Genomic DNA, 25,307 nt, shown 5'->3' with positions numbered 1-25,307 from the left:
TTCCATCCTGTTCTAGTCCGGTTCTTCATATTGTGTGAGTGAGTGAGTGCGTGAATGCGTGAGTGAGTGCGTGAGTGCGTGAGTGCGTGAGTGAGTGAGTGTGAGTGAGTGAGTGAGTGAGTGAATGAGTGAGTGAGTGAGTGCGTGAGTGCGTGAGTGCGTGAGTGAGTGCGTGAGTACGTGAGTGAGTGAGTGAAAATTTAAAGTCACATCGGCAGTATTTCAGCCATATCGTGACTATGAGAGTTCCACATTAACATAAACTTAGTCAATATCAATATCTGTCAACGAAGGACACTAAAATAGCTATACTGTCACAGATGAACATTTAAAACTAGCATGTAATCGCAAAAATATATCACTACAGAGAACAATATAGCAATGGGCTATAGATCGCCAGTCACTGAAGGTAGTATCCCGGGCTGGTTAAAGGTTTTGGGATATCTGTCTCTTCAAACACAGTAGTCCATCAGTGGATCCACAACACTTTATTCGGCAGCTAGATATGCAATTACATGGTAGTGCAGCAACGGCCAGGCGGCATCACAGAGGCGATCGTCAGCCCACCTGCCTAGCCGCTGTCCGAGGGTCAAGTCCCGTTACATCCAGAATTCATTGTCTATATACTACTGACTGTCAGGCTGCCCTGTATCGTATTACGATACATGTATGAATCCACCTGCAGTATCCAGCATGCACCTCATCCACAATGTTACGCTTCCGTGGCCAACCGGCCATACTCTAAAGTTAATTAGGGTTAATTACACGCAGGCAGCTGATCTGTACATGGCTGTGCTGGTGGTCGTGATAATAAGCTGCTGATATTTCATGTATATTGTCAGCACTGTGATTTAGATTTAGATAACACAACTTCAACTTAACTCAGAGAATATACAAACATGTCTATATTTCCAGATAAAACCCATACCCCATCAAAGTACCTACGACAGTAGATCACCATACTGGGTTCCATGGGAACTTACATTACAGTACCTGCATGGACCCTAGTTGGATTTACACCATCCCCTCAGTCACTGGCGATAATTCGTACGTTTAGCCAAAATAACATTTCTTATATACTGCGTTTTAAAACTCTGGCATACATAATACTTCAAATTATGACCATGATGAGTGTCATTAACAGCAAAGTGCTGGGAATATGGGCATGACAAGTTTCCTCGTCAACAGAAGCGTTGGGAATATTGGCATGACGAGTGTTATCATCAACAGAAGTGCTGGGAATATGAACATGACAAGTTTCCTCATCAGCAGAAGTGCTGGGAATGTGGGCATAACGAGTGTTATCATCAGCAGAAGTGCTGGGAATATGGGCATGACAAGCTTCCTCATCAACAGAAGTGCTGCGAATATGGGCATGACGAGTGTCGTCGTCAGCAGAAGTGCTGCGAATATGGGCATGGCAAGTTTTCTCATCAGCAGAAGTGCTGGTAATATGGGCATGACGAGTTTCCTCATCAGCAGAAGAGCTGGGAATATGGGCATGACAAGTTTCCTCATCAGCAGAAGAGCTGGGAATATGGGTATGACAAGTTTCCTCATCAGCAGAAGTGCTGGGAATATGGGCATGACAAGTTTTTCTCATCAGCAGGAGTGCAGGGAATATGGGCATGACAAGTTTCCTCATCAGCAGAAGAGCAAGGAATATGGGCATGACGAGTTTCCTCATCACAAGAAGTGCTGGGAATATGGGCATGACGAGTGTCATCGTCAGCAGAAGTGCTGCGAATATGGACATGACAAGATTCCTCATCAGCAGAAGTGCTGGGGATATGGACGTCACAAGTTTCCACATCAACAGAAGTGCTGGGAATATGGGCATGGTTTGAACTTATGCTGAAAAGTAGTAATTCAAATTGACCATGTGTCATAACAGAGAAGGATATATTTCAACATCTAATTATTTCATCCAATACCTAGATATATTACAACAACAAAAATGGTCACCAATTATATTCTTTTTCACATTGTCAAATTTCACACTGAAATATATTTATGTTAATATTCTATGGCAGAACACATTACACTCACTGAATGGATTATTATGTGTGTGGGTTTTTTAAAATAATTTTACTCGTTTTTTAAATTATTCTTACCAAGATAAAACATCACACTGTGACATCTTGTCAAAACTTTATGCATTAAAGACGTTTGATATTCCCTCTCATTTTTGCACGTGTATTTGTAGTTTTATCAGTAGCAAATCAGATCGCCGGAGGACGTAAAGCCCGGCGCTGACGACCTAGTTTGGTATACTTCCGGCACAGCAACTCGGGTCTTTGGCAATTAAAAAAAACAAAACAAATGCACCCCCACTGAGAGCACGTGTATATGCCTCCTACACACATAGGAAATATGGACAAAAGCTTTTGATCCCGGTGAGGCCTTTAAAATAGGATATATTGATTGATGTGTGCGTAATTGTCTGGTTTTCGATCATGTCGCCGTATTTCTGTGCTGAACCTTTACATATTATATAGTAGGGGGTGTTGATACTAAACCGGGGCCTAATTTATCGATTTTCTGACCCGCAGTGGGGGTCTGTGGCGCACACCGCTCACCAAGGGTGCAGTTTGCAACGCTGGTCAGGAACGTGTGTCACATGCGTGTGGAGGTAAGTACATCAATGTATTTCACTCGACATTTTATATTTTGGGCGCGGAGTTAACTGACATTAGCTCAAACAGGCACGAAGCATGTTCATGACATTGTCATGTTTTGGACAGCCAGTTGCAGTCACTCTTTCAGGGAAGACACTGTCACCTGTTTTCGTGCCTCGCCTCTTTCCGTGACCTACAAGAAGACTCGTACCCCTATCGTACGCCATTATTGCCAAGAATCTTGGCAAACCAATCAAATCGCGCGTAGTAAAACGCATTTCGAAGCATGAAAATGGCGGCGCCATTGAAGTTTGAAACTTCGCTAAACTATGCAATCACAAGTTAAACATATACCTTGAGCTAAAGGATCTGAAACTTTAAACACTGAAACATATTTACAAAGGGAATGACTGTATTGCTGACGGGATATAGGATATTCTAGGAGCCATGTTTTGAAATTCAGAGTTATCTTTCCTGAATAGTACTAGACTATTTTAATCTCCATGCCCGTTTGTTAGACAGGGCCCAGTCGTAAACATGGCCACGAGAGGGTACGAGACGCCATCCCGGCTTGCCTGAGGGAGTAGTTACGAATGGGGTTGCGGGGTGCCTAGGGATGCGGGTTATCCTCAGTGATTCCTCCAGCTGCGGGGTTATGTGAAAAATGGAATCGAGCAAAATGAATGGCAGCTCTGAGAAAAAAAGAGAACTTAATGTAAAAAACTATTGGTATATGAAAATAAAATAAAGTTTAAGTATGCATAATTCTGTTTTGACAGAAAGCCTGCGTTGTGAAGGTATTTTTTCAAGCAATAAGTATTTTGAGCAGGGCAGATACAATGCATGGTGCAAAAACTGCAGCAGTGTGAAAAATATTCTGGTATGTTTGAAAGAGCAATAAAAGACTTTAAAAAAAATATAAAATATAAAAATCTATTCAACAAAATTGTAAAAACTTTTGTAAAAAGCGTGTTTTGATATGAAGTAAATGTAAACAATGCTGCGTTTAAAAACAAAGCCTAAAAAGCGATAGCGAACGCCTGAGAAAAATAGATGAGCCCGAGTGATGAAGGCGAAAGGCAGGAAAGGGAGCGAAGCGCCTGGTGGTAGGCGGAAAAAGGGAGGGGTTTGGATTGGTTAAGAGGGAAAGGTCAGATTTCGGGGGGTCATGCACCTTTTTAAGTAGTTCCTCAAAAGAGAGTTCCTACTGACAATGGGTTGTTGTACCCGTTACCCCGATTGGTGCCTTGCTACTACCGGTACAGAATCCAGGATGCTATGGTTCCACAGGCTCAAAGAGCACCGGCATCATGGGTTTTGAGATTGGCGTGAACTGTCTGGAAAGCACCCTTGCTATTAATAGACATTTGGCTGTTCCGTGTTGTTGAACGAATAAATGGTGGCTGCACAATCACGTAGTCAAAGTATACACACTTGCTTGTGTATGCAGGACGGTTTCCTTCCCCCTTGGATATTACATAGAACATAACCTGACTATCAACCCCGGCTATCACAGACCGTAAATATAGATCTAGTGCCCGTACCGTTATGTATCCAGTGCCGCATTTGTGACGTGACACTGACTACCACACTGACTGTTCTTCCATGTGTTGTAAATACACAAAAATGCCTGAACCACAAAGATCTCATACTACTAATTAAAAAAAACGATCACAGAGTAACCCATGTTTGAATGTAAATAATATTTTTTTAAACTATTTTATGGTATATTTAAACATACGTTGCCATTTCCCAGGTAACCGTTTCAACTATAAATAAAAATTATGACTCCAACAATTGTGTACTTGCATCACAACATCATGACAGTGAGAAAAACACCAGCGTTAGCTGTATAACGTCAAACGTAGTTGATATGACCAAGAGCATGAAAGTGAGTGGTAGACAGTAAAGGGAGTTAACACTTTACACACTGTATCATTCACAGAATGACTTGCATGCAGCTGAAAGTTGTGTATGATAATCGAATTGATAAGGATCAACGCCACTACAATGGTATATAACCTATATATATTATATATGTTAGAGCTTCCGCCCGGAGAGCGGAAGGTCGCGGGTTCGATCCCCGACGGCGTCATACCACAAGACGTTAAAAATATGGTACTTGTTGGTCTCTGCCTGGCGCTCGGCATTAATGGGTACAACAAGGACTGGTCGGCTCGGAGTCAGTATAATGTGTCTGAGTGGGGTATTCATGCTTCACTGCGGCATGGTATCTCAGTGGTCTAGCACTATAAAACCAGCTTCAGTCTGGGCTAGTACAAGCAGCCACACATACACATGCACACCCATGCACGTCGTCATATGAGCGAAACATTCTCAAGCACGACGTTAAACCCAATTTCACCTCACCTATTATATATAGTCATGTTCGGAAGGTCAGGCTCGCTGACTTGGTTGACTCATGTCATCGTATTCCAGTTGCGTAGATTAATGTTCATACTGTTGATCACTGGATTGTGTGGTCTCAGACTTGATTATTTACAGACCAGAACATCGCCATATAGCTGGAATATTCCGGAGTACGGCGTTAAACAACATCCAAACAGAAATGGCAATAGTGTATAGTAGTTCATACAAAATAATGACTCACGCACGCACGCACGCACGCTCGCTCACACACTCACTCAGTCACTCACTCACTGTTGACTGCTGATCAACAAGCGAGACGCTATTGTCTCAAAACTTCATGCACTTCTCATGCACGATGTCCGTTGGTATGCAGGGCCGACAGACCCCCAGTAATACATGCTGGTTGTAAGTTTGCAAACAAACACAAATATGTCGGGGTGAGATTTGAGACTTCGGGGATAGTGTGATAGGGTGTATATTTGTCTTCCCCTGGGAACGATGGTATCACTACGTTGCAGGTGGTTTGGTTGCCTCACAAACTGATTGAAGCGCCACATAAATTTGTGGAAAAGAGCCGTACATGGTATCCTGAAACCCACGCGCTTGCTTAAAGTGACTGAAGCGCCAGGCAAATATTTCCAACACTGCCGTTAACGGAACCAAGGTGGCGTCTGCTTCTGCCGAGAATAATCACGTGTGGCAAAATGAATAATTTCCATTGCTTCTTCACCGTAACACCCCCACCCTGATTTGGACAAGATAAACAGAGCATTTTCGGTAAAGTATATCAGCTTTCAATGCCGGCTTGAAACACGATTTTTCTACATATCATAAATGCTGTGTAGGGAAAAACGTTCATATGACATGGGCTTGGGTTGATGATGTTGTTAATGTTGCTGCTGCTGATGATGATGATGAGGATGTTGTTGGTAGTATCCCCCCCACACCCCCCCACACCCCTCTCAAAGCAGGTAAAACATTCTCACACCACAACCACAGACACAGGCTGCAGACTGGTTAGATTGCATAAATTGTAAGCACAGTCCGTGGGATATGAATGAGTCCAGCTATATGGCAGTGGTCTGTAAATAATCTACTCCAGACAATACAGTGATGAACAGCATGAACATCGATCTACCCAGTTGCGAACTGTTCTGACCACCCGTCGTGGGATATGAGTGACATTCCTCTCAGTTTCAAATGATACAGTTATAATAGATTAAAATGCTTTTTCCTGTGCGTTGGTGTTAGTACCAACACATCAACACGTGCTTATGAAGTTATCTAGGAGAGAGTTTCACTCTACCTCAGCTAAACTATTTATAGTCCTAAGGTGAACCACAATCTTGGAGGTTGACACATGTCATCTTCTCCCACTATCGGAGATCGATGTTCATGTTGTTGATCACTGGATTGTCTGTATGGTACAGACTCCACTACCAACAGACCGCCGCCATACAGCTGGAATATTGTCTGTATGGTACAGACTCCACTACCAACAGACCGCCGCCATACAGCTGGAATATTGTCTGTATGGTACAGACTCCACTACCAACAGACCGCCGCCATACAGCTGGAATATTGTCTGTATGGTACAGACTCCACTACCAACAGACCGCCGCCATACAGCTGGAATATTGTCTGTATGGTACAGACTCCACTACCAACAGACCGCCGCCATACAGCTGGAATATTGTATGTATGGTACAGACTCCACTACCAACAGACCGCCGCCATACAGCTGGAATATTGTCTGTATGGTACAGACTCCACTACCAACAGACCGCCGCCATACAGCTGGAATATTGTCTGTATGGTACAGACTCAACTACCAACAGACCGCCGCCATACAGCTGGAATATTGTCTGTATGGTACAGACTCCACTACCAACAGACCGCCGCCATACAGCTGGAATATTGTCTGTGTGGTACAGACTCAACTACCAACAGACCGCCGCCATACAGCTGGAATATTGCCGAGTGCGGAGTAAAACAACAAACAGCGCACAGAACAACATTTGAAACACGCTCTTTCTACATTGTATGAATGATAGAGGCCGTGTGGCCCTGTGTAATGTTGTACATTGTTGTACAGAATTCACACGGTGTGACAGGCACGGAGGCTTTATCTGTTAATTATGAGTACTTAATGGCAAGTGTGTGTTGATGGTGTTGGTCGTGTTGTGTGTGTTAAGACTCAAGCTCGACCTTGTGGCTAATTGTTTACTCATCATACACACAAATTGGACGTTGGTATGTGTATCCCATTGGTTGGGAGATGATTGTGGTGGAAACTATTGTTTTGTGCATATTGTTGTCTTCAAATTTGCAGTTTTTTTTGTTTTGTTTCAAAGCTCGTATAACTCCCGCGATTCAGTATATTAGTCTCAGCATTTAACTGTATGTGATTGATGTGATGTTTCTTCTAAATTTCATTATTTATTTTATTTATTTATTTATTTATTTATTTTTTTAAATTTTGGAATGCTAAAATTACATTTTCTTTTCATCTGCCCCACGGAGATACTTAGTTAAGTTAAAAACATTGTTGGAGGGCTTCCTACACTGTATTAATGGAGGGGTTGAATAAAACCTCATATGTCGTGGGTGGAGAGGCAGTACGGTTGTTTGGCTCTGAATAATGTTGCACAAATGTGCGATGAGTTGAGACATGTGGTATTATATAGCCACTTGAGCATGATTAATCAACTGAAATTCCGAAAGGTGTTTTTTCTTCACATTGGAAAATGTCTTCATGTTTTCCGTGAGCTCTTTCTATTAGTCCTAGCTTGACGTTTTGTGTATAGAGGAAATATTGAAGACAACAATGTTGAAGGCGGGGTCGACCCGGGAACTTTATGGTGTTAAGTTCAGAGAAGTTATGAAAAGTTATCGGGGTTGGTTGGTTGGTTGGTTGATTGGTTGGTTGGTTCAAACATTCCGTATGATGCATGCTGAGCGATCTAGGTGTACATGACTTTTGAAATGTCACATGAAATACACATTTGTATAAACTGAAGCAAAGAATTTACACAATAACTGCTATTGCGTGCCTAAATACAAATGGCCGCCCCAACATACAGGGTGTAATATTTATATTGTTTTACCAAATACGACTTACCAGGAGGATAGAGTATTTAATGGTTTAGTGCTGCCTCTGGATCTCGCCTCACGGCACGGCACGGCCCGGCCTGTTGGATCCCTAGAGTTGGGCGAGGTGCCAGAATTGCAATTGCTGCAATGGTAGTTTCGTCCTTCATATGTGACAGGTACAGGTACAGGTACAGGTACAGGTACAGGGACAGGGACAGGGACAGGGACAGGGACAGGGACAGGGACAGGGACAGGGGACAGGGGATAGTGACAGTGCTGAGCTGATTCTTGCTATCCACTACTGGTATGTTGCCAACATAAATTATGCATTTCACTGTGTACGCGTGTAGGTATGTCGGTTGGGTGACACAGACAGACAGACAGACAGACAGACAGAATCGACCCACAAATAACTGAAAAGTACCAGTTCACGGCATATATTTTGGGTGGCATATCCTGTGTTTGTGGCGTGGCGTGGCGTGGCGTGGCGTGGCGTGGCGTGGCGTCTAAACAAACGTCTTTGAGAGGCATTTACATGTTGGGGCACTAAGGAAGGATATCAATATAACAAACGTTCGGTCTAGGTTCTGATACTTGCTTGTGTTAGAAGCTACACTGAAACGTGGCTCCCACTGTAATAATGAAGTTGTTCATCCATATATTGTAACCTTCCCTTTGGTCTAAATAACGTGTGGGGGCCAGGCCTTAACCTGGTTGGTAGCCTCTTATTTCCTCCTCTGAAAACCTCCAGATTAAGAGAGGCAGTGCTAGCTAACTGAAGCGGCCTACAAATATCTGAAAAAAGCCCAGCCGTTCACCTATGTTGACGATGTGGTTTCAAGCCTGGATAGAGAGTACGAGATGATTTTCGCGGCATTACTTTTACGTGAACTGTACTCATCATGTTGTTTATATCAAGGTATAGGAGTATGTTTCACTGTGGATTAGTATGTCTGTAAAGCAACATTTCCAAGAACATGTCTTGAGCGTTACGAACCCAGGATGTTCAGGATGGGAGTTCTACGTACTTCCGTGTACGTCAGTCAACTACACAATTTTCTAGTCATGCCTACGTTTGTGGTGAATGGCGAAACATGTGGCGTGTTATCATTTATTGTGGCTCTACCCTCAAATACAGAATTTACAGTTTTATTAAACATTTCCGACCACTGGGAGCATGTTGCTGCTGGTACTTGCCGCAGAGGTGACATTGCAGAGTGGCACTGAGGCGGGGAATGGTTTGAAAACTCGGGGTATTTTGTGAAGGAACAACACGTGTGGTTAGCCAATATCACGACCGGGAACGCCAGAAATGACTTTAACCATGTTTGCAATCGAACCCGGGCATTCGGCCACAAGGCTACCGGCCTCCTACGGTGCAACATCAAGTTTGCTTTGCGGATGTTCACCCCACCCCACTCCACAGAGCTGTACCACTGCAACATTTATGTACATACATGTCTACATATCAATCACAAAACTAAACCTGAAGTATGAACGATAAGATATACGCAGGGGGGGGGAGGGGGGGGGGGAGTGTTGGTACTGTGTCACACATTACTGATCTGATCGCCTGATATCGCCCAACCCTCACAAATTAGCTGTCTGCTGACATGAGCAATGCAACATGATGTGCTATGCTGCTGTAAATGTTATACTACATATATATTTTCTTTGATTGTTAGGTTTGTTTAATTCAAGCTTTCAGTAATCATTTAATCATTGAGTGATTTCATATGAACTTATATATTGTATCACATTCAATGAAAAATAGGACACTAGTGCTATTCTCCATTTCTCTTTCGACTCCTTTCACCCATCCAATCCATCCTTCCTCCCTCAACACGAGAACCGAGAGAATATTTTAGTCATTTTAATATTTCGAGAACCAAGCTTATGGTCAAGTCTTCTTCTTGACAGCTTGGACGGACAGCAGACGTATGGAAACCTGTGATGTCAGAACGGCGATGGTGACGTCACTACCTCTGTACTTGAATTCACGAGCCCTGGTCCTGAGACGTAAAAACAGTGGCGTGTTATATGTGCACAAATTTCAGCTAACCTGTGCAGAAACATTGTCCACGTTTGACGACGTTTTTATGTCTGTTAAATTAGCAACCATTCCTCCCGCACTTGGTAATTCAGAAGTACTCTGTGGCTGGGTATTTTGTGTAAACATAAATTCATTCCATGCAGACGAGAGTAAGAAATTAATCTGCAAAAAGATTCATAACATGTTTGTTGTGTTGTAAACTAGTGAACACAAACGGAACAATTATATACATTCAAAATATTTTCTATTTCAAAATGCATTCGAGTGCATAGCAACATGCTTAGATTGTTTCCCAGGGTATGTACTGCTATAGCAGGTAGAGCGGTGGCCGGCAGCTCGCACAGCTACACCGTATCCCGTCTAATGCCTGTGTTGTTTCACATCTGAAGCAATAAGTAATACTAATAAACAACCATTCACTGGAATCATTCAAGCACAGAGACATATGCAAAGATAGGTTTTAAGATAACTCTTAGAAGAATAAATGATAAATATATTCTATTATTAACTATTAAATTACGGACAATGTTTCGATCGACTTCTCGCCATTTGTTTGAATACAAAATATATGTGAACTTTCCGAAAGATAAAAACATTCATTGGTGCAAACTTATTAACATTGTCAGTATCATTTATCGATTGTGGGTAAGGCAAGCGTTTTTACGATTCGTTTATTTGGGTGTAAAAGATTTGAAACACTCTCCTAGTGCAGCCCATATGTTCTGTACAAATTGCAGATCGGCAGTACTTATTAAGGGATGGATAACTGACATGTATGTATATTTTTATTTTTGGGGCGAGGGAGTTATTAATGATGGAATTACTTATTTCAACATGGTCAGTCGTGAAAATAACCGAACTGTAAAATTGCTAACAAACATTTGGCCTTTTGTGGTACTCGAGTATGGACGAACATGGATGTTTGTAACCATAACTTGAGTAATAAAACAATGGTATCTGATACATGACGTGCAAGGTAGGTAGGACGACCAACAGTGCACATGGGGAGGAAAGCACCCTAATCATAGTCGTGCGATTAACTGCCTTTGACGTCGAGATGAGTTCACGGTGGGACGAGATATTGTATCTAATTTTTACACTAATTTAAAATTAAATTGCACGATGTGACGTATTCCTTGATGAAATAATGATCGTGTTTTTAGAGCGGACCATGTTGACGATTCACGTTCATTGGATGCATTTATAGTCCGACGGGAAAAACTGTGCTCCCTTCACTTGGCTAAACTTAATGCAGTGAATGAGTGAGAGTGAGAGAGAGAGAGAGAGAGAGAGAGAGAGAGAGAGAGAGAGAGAGAGAGAGAGAGTGAGAGAGAGAGTGAGTGAGTGAGTGAGTGAGAGTGAGATAGAGATTTTTAGGGTGTTTGAAATATGCCATTGTGGGGCAGGAGAAAACACATGTTTTTTTATGCAACAGGGGCCATCAGGTATTTTGCTTCATTTACTTTTACGGTTCAGTGTAACGCTGTTGATGTCATTTGACACACCTTGAAATGACTAGCCCAAATATCTATAACAACCGTAATTTGTAGAAACTGATCATATAGATACCCAATTGACTAATTACCTTTGTGATCCAATGCGGTCATCGGATACCCATTTCAGTTATCACTTATGTCATCGCTAATCCCCCTAACCCTAACGGGGATCGCTAATCCCCCCAACAATAAAATTGCTCCGCAATACGACACTACCGACACAAATTGACCAAAGGAAGTTAAACGTGCAATTGAATATCATTGTTCTTAAAAACATGCACTTAAGATTTTCTCCAGCACCAAATGCTTGTGGAGTTTTCCTTTTTGATTCCAATACGATCTTTGCCTACACCAGTTCATAAGTGTTAAAACGCGAGTGTTGGGGAATTAGCTCGCTTGGCAAGAGGTCTGACCATACCAACCCACACACAACACAACACCTGAGTAAAATAAACAAGGAGTTTATTACACAGCAGTCACAGGATCATTTTCATAATCAGTCAATAATAGAATGGTTTACAATTAATTATTAGAACATGTTCACAATGCAATCAGATATCAAAGTACATGTAGATTCGTTACACACGACACATACTACATTCATCACGATACATATTCCAATGTACACAACAATAGTTCAATATTCTACACATCACCCCAGTGGGCGTTCATACAATCTACATTATGTGGCAGTCACAAGACAACATAGTACTCACAACGTAATGCAACAGTTAAAATATCCAGCACACTCTATAAATTCTATAATAGTCACATAACAGTGTAGTGTCAAAGATCAGTATGAAATACACAATCCTAAACTGTAATACAGAAGATATGAGACATGTAATAAAGCATGTCGCGTTCCACATCAACCTGAAAAATGTGCCAAGGGTAACAAGTAGTAAAGAGATATCCAGTAAGATTAAAGTTAACACACAAGAGAAATGGTAAAGACTTCTCGAACTTGAAGAAAGTAAAGTTACACACCTGAGTGAATTTACTAGACAACCACCCCCTCATTTGTAACTGCCATCCGCATTATATACCTATTCTACCTATCGCAGATAATCGCGTTTATAGATAAAACTTACGATAACGTTGTTATTGTGAACGTGAGATTATGTCATTTAGTTGGACCGAAGCATCGATGGCCAGTCGCGAGTATGCCACGAAGGTATATGTGGCACGCACGTGATTTGACCAACGTGGAATACAAACACCCGTAAAGACAGATAAAGGTAATGCACCTTGGTTCTGTTAGCTTTAGAGATACTGGTCCCGGATGATGTCCGATGTTCGTTATCAATGTGACATTGAGGAAGGTAGTCGGTTAGTCTGTAATATTTCCAGTTTTCAATAACGCATATCGTTATAAAATATTGGTAAAACTTTGTCTAGTTTTTCCGTGTTAATAGTATCCCCCTGTTCTTTTAAAATTTCGTCCCGAAATATCAATAAACAAAAATGACATCATACAGTACATTACGAGTGATGAGTAAATTACGGTACGGAAACAACCGGTACCGCGGATCCATGATGACTGACGAGAACATGTGTACAGGCATTGATAAATAGTCAATCGTAATGGTTTTAGATAAGATATACAGGAACGTACAAGTAAACACATAAGTCGAATTGCCAACATCGGCGTAGCAAAATATAACAATAACAAGTTCAACGGAATTTCTGACGTGTACACACAAACACAGGTGAGCGGCTTTCTAGCTCGTACAAACAAAACACTGAACGTTTCCACCGAGCGGCAAAATCCTGCTCGCGGTTGACCATATAGTCGGAATACCTGACTGATAAGTACATTTATTACCCACGTGGTCAACGTACGGGTAGTTGCATACTAATCTCGTACGTCACACGAGTGTCGTATCGCGTTGACCTGTGTCGTAACGACTTGACCTGAGATTCTAACGATTTGATTGGATAACCGATGACCTCTCAATTAGGTCACATTCTGACGTAACTATTTTTTCATTCTTAACAAACACGTGAATTCATTCATTCTACAACTTAAATGCATTGTGGGAATGTAAGCATTGCGAACGTTGCCGTGTCGCTGTTTAATTGTGAGTCGACCTGAGACATTATATCCGTCGAAAAACATAAACGCAATGTTTCCACCAGTAATGTTAGCCGAATGAAGCAACTGCAAACCAAGAAACGGGGTGCTACGGAGTAGTTTACTGTAGGAGGCTGTACGAGGCGATGACAACTGACATGCATCGTTTGTTCCAGATGCTACCATGGGGAGCCAGCTGAACCGGCCAGCTGATGACACTTCACTGCTGTACCCTACTCGATGTCAATAAGTGCAGACAGTAAAACCCTTGTGGGCCTTTTGGTTTACTTTTGTGTTTACAGTGTCGATACCACCGTCGGTTATCTAATGAATTCCCGTGCATTAAAGACTCAATAACACCCGGAAATTGGCCAACACATGATGTTTATCTCCTAATTCGAACACTCAGTCCTACATCCCTAGAACTCAACATTGAACCCAGACATTTGGAAATCAGATATGGCCATGTTGATGTATGCTTTGTCTCACATCTTTACTGTATCTTTACTCTGTGAAGAGTTTAAGGGCAGCCGCCATATAGCTGGAATATTGTTGAGAGCGGGATTATGCAACAACAACAACAAAATAATAGTGTTTTGAAGATTCTCACAATTATGTTGCATGTGAACTTCCATGCAGCTGTAGGAGTTTAGGTGAGTACATTTCTTGTTACATCATTATAACCAACGTTATCCCCAACACAATTTTCTTGCTTTTTTATAATGAGCGTATCCTACTGCCTGATCCGTTGTGTCCTTCTTTTTGCAAGATGCCTGGTCTCGTACTGTCGAGGACACCTTTATCGCGGGTGTAGTATCCAGTATTGATGAGAGCAGGTTATGTTTTCGCTGCTCTTGCTCTGCTTCTTCTCTTGTTGGATACGGGTGTAGCATCCATCGCGGTATCCACATGTTGGACTTTACGTAGTTGGTGGCAATCTTTATATGTAAAGAAGTAACTATCACTGTAGATCACTAACGCTGTTGTGAAGTTGTCCATCAAGAGCTCAGTAAAACAATAGTGACGACGCAGAGATTCCAAACCTGGGCTGTCGACTGTTGGTACCAAAAAGCATGCACAGCAGACTGTGACGACTCAGTTAATGCGACCTGCATGTGGCGGTCATCGTAGAGGTACACGTCTTGGTCCTAAATCAATACACTATAATGTGGCGGTCATCGTAGAGGTACACGTCTTGGTCCTAAATTAATACACTATAATGTGTGCTAGAACGTATGGGATATTAGGAATAATCAGTCTTTGTCTTCGTCACCATCTGGTCCAAATGGAGGCATGTGGCCATATCTGCTTGTACGTAGCCTATTAGAGAGCAATTTCGAACTGTTTTGTTATTTAGCATCCAACATCACTAGACCAGATGTACATAGTTGGAGGCAAACCTCTCGTGGGTCGATCCGTATTGTTTGACGCATCAAGCAGAGCAGTACTGAGTGTTGTGGGTACGTTTGGACGTTGACATTCGTCATGAGTCGGCCGATGTTCGTCCACGCATCAGTGTCCACCAATACCGCACGCCCCAGATGTGTTCAAAAAGGAGTGCTGGGGGGCAGTGCTGGCTATGGCGTGGCAGGGATGTTTGGCTTTTGGAGGAACAAGGTCACAATCATAGCATGCCAGCATTATCATCATGAAAGATGAAACAATGAACAATGCCAACATGAGACTCTACCATGAGTAATATGGAGTGCAGTACAGTTTTATTGTGATACGAAACTGCTCCCAACACAATCATGCTGCACAACGTCAATGACCACAAAACACTCATTACAATGTCTCCAGACTCGATTCGATTAGCCATGAATATCGAGATTGAACCCGGTCTCGCCAGAACACAGGACGAACGTTAATTACTCCAGCAGTGGCGCTGCCCTCTTTACTAACACATTTGATTCAACTGTCGTGTAGGAAGTTGTTGGATGACACGTGGACGTCGTGCACACATATGTCACCTGTTGCAGGTGATCACGTACCTCATGGGCATAACCTCTTACAGCAGTTACCTATTGCAACCGGACCCTTACCTGTGTTTAGTGAATGTTGATAACCGATTTCTTTTGATGATCGTTCTGTTAACCGGTTCTGATATAAAACTCACATAAAATGTATCTTGGTGAGTTCCTATTGTAATCTGGTGTTCGTAATACTTTTTGAGATATCATTTCTTAAATCCTTAACTTATAAATAATCGCTATATCTCTTAATTGAAATTTTGAGGGTTGTTTTAACAAGAAACATGTCTGATTGGTTTTAAGCAGATTTACCATTGTTGCTTATAACTGATTACGACCCGTGAAGATCCGGGTTGGAATTGGTTTTGACTTGGTTACTTTGTTGTTTCTCGCCGACTTCAATTCTATCCCACATCCGTGCAGATCCGGGTTATAATCTTCTACAACCCATGTTTGTCGCAAGAGCCGGGTGGTCAAGCTTTCCGGCGTGGTTGTCACATCTACCTATCCCAATTTCGATGCTCATGGTGTTTGTCACTGGATTGTCTGCTCCAGACTCGATTATTTACAGACCGTCGCCACACAGATGGAATTTTGCAAACAAACAACTGATAACAAATATATTATGTGGAATGAGCAGGCAGTTCACGTTCCTTCAGCAATGACACAATCGCTTACCGAAGTAACGTGGTTTATAGCAGTCCCAGCATGTATGGGCTGGACATTGGATGTTTCATGGCGACATATAGTTTCGGAAGAAACACACATGCGGTATTCGTCACTTGCCCAAGCCCTTGGAGGGAGCAGATGAAAAAAGCAAAGCAACCCTCCCTAGCCATACTGACATGCCACAAAAAAACAACTTTCTAGTATAAATAAAGTCGAAATAATATTGAATGTATGAACAAACTAAATTACATACACGCACGCATGCACGCACGCGTACATACATACATACATACATACATACATACATACATACATACATACATACATACATACATACATACATACATACATACATACATACATACATACATACATACATACATACATACATACATACATACATACATACATACATACATACACGCACACAAAATCACTCACTCCCCCACCCTCACTCACTCACTCACTCATCCCAACAGCACACGCGTACAGCATTACCCGGAGGGTGAGTTTCATATTCCCCATAATGGACGTTGTGTTTTTTCGTATACCTGCGGATACCTTACTCATAGGCGATCCATCAGTTAGTCATCTCTGGTGAAGTTGCAGATGATAGGTCCATACACGACAAAACTATCAAAGTCCATTTAGCAAAGTGAACAAAGCAATGATCATCGTCAACGAGAATATAGGTGATGCGGTGTTTCCGTACATAGCCAGAAATACTGAATGGTGTTTCACAAACATGTTTCAGATAAAGGTATATTTGCACACTGGACACAAGCCATGTGCTCTAACTCTCACATTGTGGGAAGGTTGTTGTATTTTTTATACATGTACAACTGTTTGTGTACATGTACAACTGTTTGTATATACATGTACAATTGTTTGTATACATGTACAGCTGTTTGTATACATGCACAATTGTTTGTATACATGCACAGCTGTTTGTATACATGCACAATTGTTTGCATACATGCACAACTGTTTGTATACATGTACATCTATTTGTATACATGTACAGCTGTTTGTATACACGTACAGCTGTTTGAATACACGTACAGCTGTTTGTATACACGTACAGCTGTTTGTATACATGTACAGCTGTTTGTATACATGTACAGCTGTTTGTATACACGTACAGCTGTTTGTATACATGTACAGCTGTGTGTATACACGTACAGCTGTTTGTATACATGTACAGCTGTTTGTATACACGTACAGCTGTTTGAATACACGTACAGCTGTTTTTCTGTACATGTAAAGCTGTTTGTATACATGTACAACTGTTTGTATACATGTACAACTGTTTGTATACATGTACATCTCTTTGTATACATATACAGCTCTTTGTATATATGTACAATTGTTTGTATACATGTACAGCTGTTTGTATACATGCACAATTGTTTGTATACATGCACAGCTGTTTGTATACATGCACAATTGTTTGTATACATGCACAACTGTTTGTATACATGTACATCTATTTGTATACATGTACAGCTGTTTGTATGCACGTACAGCTGTTTGAATACACGTACAGCTGTTTGTATACACGTACAGCTGTTTGTATACATGTACAGCTGTTTGTATACACGTACAGCTGTTTGAATACACGTACAGCTGTTTTTCTGTACATGTAAAGCTGTTTGTATACATGTACAGCTATTTGTATACATGTACAACTGTTTGTATACATGTACATCTCTTTGTATACATATACAGCTCTTTGTATATATGTACAGCTGTTTGTATACATGTACAGCTGTTTGTATACATGTACAGCTGTTTGTATACACGTACAGCTGTTTGTATACACGTACAGCTGTTTGTATACACGTACAGCTGTTTGTATATATGTGCAGCTGTTTGTATACACGCACAACTGTTTAAATACATGTACAGCTAATTGTATACATGTACAACTGTTTGTATACATGAACATCTCTTTGTATACATGTACAGCTCTTTGTATATATGTGCAGCCGTTTGTATACACGCACAACTGTTTAAATACATGTACAGCTGTTTGTATACATGTACAACTGTTTGTATACATGAACATCTCTTTGTATACATGTACAGCTGTTTGTATACACGTACAGCTGTTTGTATACACGTACAGCTGTTTGTATACATGTACAGCTGTTTGTATACACGTACAGCTGTTTGAATACACGTACAGCTGTTTTTCTGTACATGTAAAGCTGTTTGTATACATGTACAGCTATTTGTATACATGTACAACTGTTTGTATACTTGTACATCTCTTTGTATACATATACAGCTCTTTGTATATATGTACAATTGTTTGTATACATGTACAGCTGTTTGTATACATGCACAATTGTTTGTATACATGCACAGCTGTTTGTATACATGCACAATTGTTTGTATACATGCACAACTGTTTGTATACATGTACATCTATTTGTATACATGTACAGCTGTTTGTATACACGTACAGCTGTTTGAATACACGTACAGCTGTTTGTATACACGTACAGCTGTTTGTATACATGTACAGCTGTTTGTATACACGTACAGCTGTTTGAATACACGTACAGCTGTTTTTCTGTACATGTAAAGCTGTTTGTAAACATGTACAGCTATTTGTATACATGTACAACTGTTTGTATACATGTACATCTCTTTGTATACATATACAGCTCTTTGTACATATGTACAGCTGTTTGTATACATGTACAGCTGTTTGTATACATGTACAGCTGTTTGTATACACGTACAGCTGTTTGTATACATGTACAGCTGTTTGTATACACGTACAGCTGTTTGTATATATGTGCAGCTGTTTGTATACACGCACAACTGTTTAAATACATGTACAGCTGTTTGTATACATGTACAACTGTTTGTATACATGAACATCTCTTCGTATACATGTACAGCTCTTTGTATATATGTGCAGCTGTTTGTATACACGCACAACTGTTTAAATACATGTACAGCTGTTTGTATACATGTACAACTGTTTGTATACATGAACATCTCTTTGTATACATGTACAGCTGTTTGTATACACGTACAGCTGTTTGTATACACGTACAGCTGTTTGTATACACGTACAGCTGTTCGTATATATGTGCAGCTGTTTGTATACACGCACAACTGTTTGTATACATGTATGTATACATACAGCTGTTTGTATACATGTACAACTGTGTTTGTATGCTGTTTGTATACATGTACAACTGTTTGTATACATGTAATGCTGTTTGTATACATGAACAGCTGTTTGTATACATGTACAACTGTTTGTATACATGTACAGTTGTTTGTATACATGTACAGCTGTTTGTATACATGTACAACTGTTTGTATACATGTACAACTGTTTGTATACATGCACAACTGTTTGTATACATGTACAACTGTTTGTATACATGCTTGTATACATGCACAACTGTTTGTTTACATGTACAGCTGTTTGTATACATGTGCAGCTGTTTTTCTGTACATGTACAGCTGTGTGTATACATGTACAACTGTTTGTATACATGTGCAGCTGTTTGTATACATGTACAACTGTTTGTATACATGCACAACTATTTGCATACATGTGCAGCTGTTTGTATACATGTACAACTGTTTGTATACATGCACAACTATTTGCATACATGTACAACTGTTTGTATACATGTACAACTGTTTGTATACATGTGCAGCTGTTTGTATACATGTACAGCTGTTTGTATACATATACAACTGTTTGTATACATATACAGCTGTTTGTATACATGCACAACTATTTGTATACATGTACAGATGTTTGTATATATGTACAACTGTTTGTATACATGCACAAGTGTTTGTATACATGTACAGCTGTTTGTATACATGTACAACTGTTTGTATACATGCACAACTATTTGTATACATGTACAGCTCTTCGCCTTCTCATACAGGCTCGGGTGCCATGAAGCTGACGCCTGGTTATGTAAATATAAACAAGTGTATGTCGTTCAGAGAATAGTATTCAAACATTATTAATACCACCACGTGTTTGTTTCAGATACAATATCTGTCCAGGACAATAATACACATAACTATATAACACATTGATAGCAGCTTTCTCCTGACTATACTCTCTGCCCTTGTAGCTGAACAGCGTGTGGCTTTACATCTGAAAGTACTAGTAACTGAATATTTCAATATGTATTGAGCATGGAACGCAATTCTAGACACAGACATGTTTCACCACACGTGGAAATTGAAGCTTTTCTAGCTGAAGCACACACAATACTCTATTGCTATTAAAATCGGTCTTATTTCCTGAGATAACAACATGCATTTAAGAATCGAAAATAGGTTTACATTTGCATTTCAATTAAACTGAAATGTGAAATCAGATTTGAATGCATGTTTTTATCTTCGAGGATTAATCTCAAATGGGGACAGGGTACAATTTTACAGTAGCGAGGAAAATCTGTTTGGAGGCTGACAAAAGATTTCTTTCCGGCTTTCGCATATTAAATATAACACATCGCAGCCTGTCCCAGTTCACAGTGACACGGCAAACGCGTAGTTTACAATGTCGAAAATGTCGATAACACCTGCAGCAGCTCTTTGTCCACAGCTGTATAGTGGTGACTGAATATCCATATATAGGAATGACAGTTGCCGTGTGTGTTCTCCACACTTCTCTGCTTTATCGACTCAGTGGTTATGTCACCACAACCTTGATATGGAACGATGACGCGTGACAAGTGAACAGAATGATGATATGTAACTCACAGTCTAACTATTGTTAGATGTTAACGCTTTTCAACTCAATCGAAAGGACTCCTGCTAATATCTTTATTGATCTTTTCTCACACAGAATGATTAGTCGACAGTGACAGTTCACTTGCAAATATGCAATGTGCACATGTGTTTGGGGTTTGTCATAGGTTAACCACTGACACTGCGGGATCCATGTTCTCATCAAATACCGTATCGGTAGGGGAAATAGGTACTTGTCGGCGCGTGACGAGTGGAGCAGGCTTAGAATGTTGTTTACAGAAAGGTGATGGGTAACTTACCGTCTAACTATTATGTTAGATCTTTACGCATTCTAAACCAATCGAAATGATTCAGGCTAATACCTATCTTGATCTGCCCTTACACAGAATTATTCAACCGTTGCGCAGACAGTGACAAACCATTTGCAATATGCAATGTGCTCAGGGGTTTTAGGTTTGTCTTAGGTTAACAACTGACAGCTCATGGAAGTATCCAGCGGGGTCGATCATCAATACTTTGTTATAATTAGTCTGAGAAATAATTTGTCAACGTGCGGTGTGTGCACGTGATACTTATCGTTGACGTAGTTTCATAAGGGGTCATAATATCCATGTATGTCGTGTTGAACATAATGTTAGTCTGTGTACCTCAGTGGTGATTGTGCTGAACTGTGACACTACTATTGACTGTAGAACTGTAATCAACATAATGTCCATGTATGTCGTGTTGAACATAATGTTAGTCTGTGTACCTCAGTGGTGATTGTGCTGAACTGTGACACTACTATTGACTGTAGAACTGTAATCAACGTCATGTCCACGTATGTCGTCTTGAACATAATGTTGGTCTGTGTACCTCAGTGGTGATTGTACTGAACTGTGACACTACTATTGACTGTAGAACTGTAATCAACGTCATGTCCACGTATGTCGTGTTGAACATAATGTTAGTCTGTGTACCTCAGTGGTGATTGTGCTGAACTGTGACACCACAGTGAACTGTAGAACTGTAATCAACGTAATGGCATGTTACGGCGTTGTCGAGTTAACAGAAACCAAGTAGGAATCTCGCAGTTGGAGAGCTACGTGCTGTAGTAAGAATATACCACTGTTTTTAATATCTAAACTGCTATACATTTTCTGCACAAAGAGCTGTCACATTCGAGGTTGCGGCACTTCTTTTGATAGGTACATGCACAATAGTATTGTAGGTGCCTCCATATGACGAATAAGCTATAGTAGGCGGCGAAACGTCACAAGCAAGGTATCTTTGTTATGACATACAGACGATTAGTACCAGAGTGTACGGGTTTTACAAATCGCTGTCTTCATTCGCTCTTTGTTGAAGAGCTTTTAATGACCTACTGTTTGTGTACAGGTCACATGTCACTCACACACAGCCCTCTACACGAGAACCTTGCTCTCTCTTCTCAGTGTTTACACGTTACAGCTGGTTGTCACAGGTGAAGTAGTAAAGCTTTAAAATTGTGTTTACAGGTTATATACAATTTTAAAAAATGTCTACCAGTCGTTGTCAAGTTGTGATGATAGGTGCTCAGTGTGGGTGTTTATGTAACATGGAAATCAGTCATGTCTGGTGAATGCAGTGACACCATTTCTATATTGCATTTGAAAGCAGAACCATATGTTTGTAAATAGTATCAACAGAGCACTCAAAGGGTCCTGTGTAAACTCAACTGACACCTTTCACACCAATGAGTGACTAAGGTGGGTTTTTTAACGAAAACGAAAGTGTACATATGTTATACTTAGCTGTACATAACCACCACATACATACAAAAACATTTTAAGTGACTTGCATAAGGTATTTGCTCACATAAGACTTATTGAGTGAAAAAGTAAATATTGCATAAAGGTACAGCAGTATCACATGCATTTCCGGCTTATGTTGTAACAATATTTGATGAAACGGTGATTTATGTATGATTATATCAAAAGTGTGATAGTTATCATTCATTATGTAATGCCTACTGGTGGAACTATGGAAACATAAACGACTCACTCTACTAAAATACATTGTGTAAGTAAAATATGTATAACACGTTACAATTTAATTCTGGACTCACAAAAGTCGAGAAACTCTCCGCACTGTGGGCACTTTCTGACGAGGGATTTGACCAAATTAAACGTGCAGTTGTTATGAATATATGCCAAGGATGAAAAACTGAAAAAAAAAATCTTCGAAAACTTCAAATTTAAACTCGCTCACAGTGGCCCATGGGCCTGCCCATGGGCGAGAATGTTTAATTTCGATCAGAATTCATGTTTGGGAGGTTGTAAATGAATGAGTGTATCTTTATAAGCATCATGACACAATTTTCAACTCATTTTGACCTAATTCGACTAACTTAGAACGATATTACAAAATCTCGCCCATGGGCGAAAAATATGTTGGCCCATGGGCGAGAATGTTTAATTTCGCTCAAAATTCATGTTTTGGAAGTTATAAATGAATGAGTGTATGTTCATAAGCATCATGACACAAATTTCAAATCATTTTGACTTAAATTCGACTAACTTAGAACGATATTGAAAAATCTCGCCCATGGGCGAAAAATGTGTTAGCCCATGGGCGAGAATATTTACTTTTACTCAAAATACATGTTTTTCCATGTTTTGGAGGTTATAAATGAATGAGTGTATGTTTATAAGCATCATGACACAAATTTCAACTCATTTTGAATTTAATTCGACTAACTTAGAGCGATATTAAGAAGTCTCGCCCATGGGCGAAAAATGTTTGGCCCATGGGCGAGAATATTTACTTTTACTCAAAATACATGTTTTTCCATGTTTTGGAGGTTATAAATGAATGAGTGTATATTTATGGGTATCATGAAACAAATTTCAACTCATTTTTAATTTAATTCGACTAACTTAGAGCGATATTAAGAAGTCTCGCCCATGGGCGAAAAACAGTTTGGCCCATGGGCGAGAATATTTACTTTTACTCAAAATACATGTTTTTCCATGTTTTGGAGGTTATAAATGAATGAGTGTATATTTATGGGTATCATGAAACAAAATTCAACTCATTTTGATCTAATTCAGCTAATTTAGAGCGATATTGAAAAATCTCGCCCATGGGCGAAAAACATTTTGGCCCATGGGCGAGAATATTTACTTTTACTCAAAATACATGTTTTTTCCATGTTTTGGAGGTTATAAATGAATGAGTGTATATTTATGGGTATCATGAAACAAAATTCAACTCATTTTGATCTAATTCAGCTAATTTAGAGCGATATTGAAAAATCTCGCCCATGGGCGAAAAACATTTTGGCCCATGGGCGAGAATATTTACTTTTACTCAAAATACATGTTTTTTCCATGTTTTGGAGGTTGCCTTGCCCCCTTCAATGTTACCATAACACCCCCTCACCACACCCCAGTTTAACCCCCTTTTCTTTCTTTACCCATTATTAAATTATAAACAGCTTAACTGTTTCCAAAATAAGCTCCCCCTATGCTATACAATTCCCCACACACACACACACACACACACCCTAACAAGCCCCACTTTATATCTATCAGTTTAGTTCTATTTCTCATCTCTTCTCATCTAATTACATCAAACTACATTATGTTTTAATTTCCCTCCCTAATCACGGCTTTTTATTTATTATCATGTTTGTAGCCGTTTTCATTCAAAATTCACTTAGGTGAACACCCCATCATTTACATTTTTTGGGTATGGTGGTTTATCCCTTATTATAAACATATTAATTATTTTAGCTCCCACCTACCCTGTCGGCGTTATTGGCTGCAGCCAGAAGCCGACGTTAAACTCATGATCATCATCACATGTAGTCACTAGGCACTTTAAACATTAGAAGTAATGCCATGGAACAAGTTATCTAACTACAGTATGACGTTATATTGTATAGTAGATGATTTGAGAATACAGAAGCACTGAAAAAGCATCGTTTTTTACCACCAAGGGCATAACACTGGTGATCCAGTTCAGGATCGAGTGATGACTGAAAATGTCAAAAATGACGCTTCGCAACAATCTGCGAATGATCCAGAGTTCTATCATTTTTATGTGATATGGCTTCACAGAACAACACAAAGGTACTACCTTGTGTTGGAAAGTGTATCTGACATACTGCTTCAATGATACATTGATTCATGAAACAGAACAAATCACAGCAAGATAAGCCCCAGTACCGTAGCTTATATATTAATTTGTTAACGT

General features: G+C 40.2%; 1 protein-coding gene across 1 annotated transcript in view; it reads left to right on the top strand.

The window, feature by feature from the left end:
• Nucleotides 1-25,307, top strand: part of LOC124267608 — a 90,181-nt gene that overhangs the window by 24,213 nt on the left and 40,661 nt on the right. The gene's annotated exons all lie outside the window — the stretch shown is intronic.

The sequence above is a fragment of the Haliotis rubra genome, unplaced genomic scaffold (genome assembly GCF_003918875.1).
Source record: "Haliotis rubra isolate DU_JTF1 unplaced genomic scaffold, ASM391887v1 Scf1323, whole genome shotgun sequence".
Lineage (NCBI taxonomy): Eukaryota > Metazoa > Mollusca > Gastropoda > Lepetellida > Haliotidae > Haliotis > Haliotis rubra.
The sequence above is the reverse complement of the archived record's forward strand: the minus strand, read 5'-3'. Positions and strand labels throughout refer to the sequence as shown.